The following is a 1,715-nucleotide window of genomic DNA, read 5'->3' as shown; positions in this document are numbered from 1 at the left end:
TAACAAATCATTCTGGCTGAAAACCCAAAAGAAGAGAAACATAAAATCAAGTAAGTATTGTTTCTTTAAACGTTTGGAGCTACTAGCCCTTACTTCGATACCAATTCTTTTCTTGGGCCGTTACGTCCCTATAGCCGCCGCCTCCCCAAAGCTAGGGTTTCTCTGCCTCACGACAACATCACCGTCGGTCCACCTCACCTCCGGTGGCCTTAGGGCCTTGGGAGCATGGATCCCGGCCCTTGCCGATGGGAGGGCTTCGTTTTTACATCTTTTTTCGACTTTTGTTAGGGTTTGTGTCCTGCTCAGGAAGGCAAGATGGCGGTGTCTCATTGAAGATGGAATAAGGTTCTCCCCGCCTAGCGTGCGTTCCGTAGGTGCGTCTAGAATCATCGGTGGGCATGTGGACATGTATCTCCGGCGGATATGTCTTTGGTGGATTTGTCGGATCTGGTCGTCATTCGTCTACGTTCGAGTGTCTTCGGATTGGATTCTTTTGATCTACGCTACTCTTCATAGGTGGCGGTTGCTGTTCTGTTGCGTTGGTCGACCCATGAAGTCTTAGTACGAGGACTTCCCAACTGTCTACTACAACAAGTTTTGCCCGGCTCCGGCAAGGGAGGGGCGATGATAGCGGCGCGTCTTTGGCTCGCTTCAGCGCTTGTAGTCGTCGCTTTGTGGTCTACGCATCTGGATGTAATTTTTATTATTTCTAGTGTTCGTTGTACTATCATGATAGAAGATGAATAGATTGGAAGTTTCTCGAAAAAAAACTATCCCCTTACTTCATACTGAAATGAAACTGAGAAAACACACCTGGGTTTCAAGAAAAGACGTTCGTGAAAGACTAAAAGGGAGAGGACACCCCCACGGGTGCCCATCACCACACATGACAACACATCCGCACAGATCGCAAGCTAAGGGAAGATTAGACCAACATCATACAGTTGTACGCCTCTGCATTGTTGTTTGTGTGGACCTTGTTTCTAAAGTCTCGAGCAACATCATGGTGAGTGAATAGGTTGGAAAATCACTGCTGAACGATCCACATGGAACTTACTGTCGAAACATGTGTCATTCCTATAGTTTACAAATTGCCCATAAACTTTATTGATAGATTTTGTTACAATTTATATGAACACAAATTATATGCTTCTTCATGTCTAGCCACACATGCATTTAAATGTGCAAAGGACTTCTGCCCATCTCTGAGACATTTGTAAACTAGACATGATTATTAACTTTATCCAAATTCACCAAAAAAGATGTACTCTAGCAAATGATGTTCCAATTCTGCTCAAGGTTATCAAGCACCTTTATTAGAGCCGGCACGTCCACATCTCCTTGCTCGAACTTTTGAAATTCTATTAGTGATCCTGCTATTTTCCCATTTTGAATTAGGTCCATACCAGGTTCATTATTTGCGCCATTTCTAGTGTTGTCATTGCTGCAAGTGTGATGACCGTAGTACACAACATTGTACTTTGCAATTTCCTCTTCACAATTAAGAGTTCCGTACTGATCCTGTTGCTGAATTGTCTTGGTTGCTGAGCAATTCCGTTCTGTGTAGGCACATCTGTAGTAGCTCCTGCATAATTACAAGTTTGTTATGAATTATAATTAGAAATTGGTTGCTTAATAACTTGCATACAACTTCCACTACAATTATGAATAGTCACCGGTCCGGAATGGACTGAAAAATGCACCCAAACGACGAC

General features: G+C 43.4%; 1 pseudogene; it reads right to left on the bottom strand.

Annotated features, from left to right (window-relative positions):
* Positions 1 to 1,269: 1,269 nt before the first annotated feature.
* The window catches only part of LOC123076608 (uncharacterized), a 3,464-nt pseudogene continuing 3,018 nt past the window's right edge, over positions 1,270 to 1,715 (bottom strand).

This window comes from Triticum aestivum, chromosome 3D, assembly GCF_018294505.1.
Source record: "Triticum aestivum cultivar Chinese Spring chromosome 3D, IWGSC CS RefSeq v2.1, whole genome shotgun sequence".
NCBI classification, from domain to species: domain Eukaryota; kingdom Viridiplantae; phylum Streptophyta; class Magnoliopsida; order Poales; family Poaceae; genus Triticum; species Triticum aestivum.
This window is presented reverse-complemented; position numbering and strand designations above follow the sequence as displayed.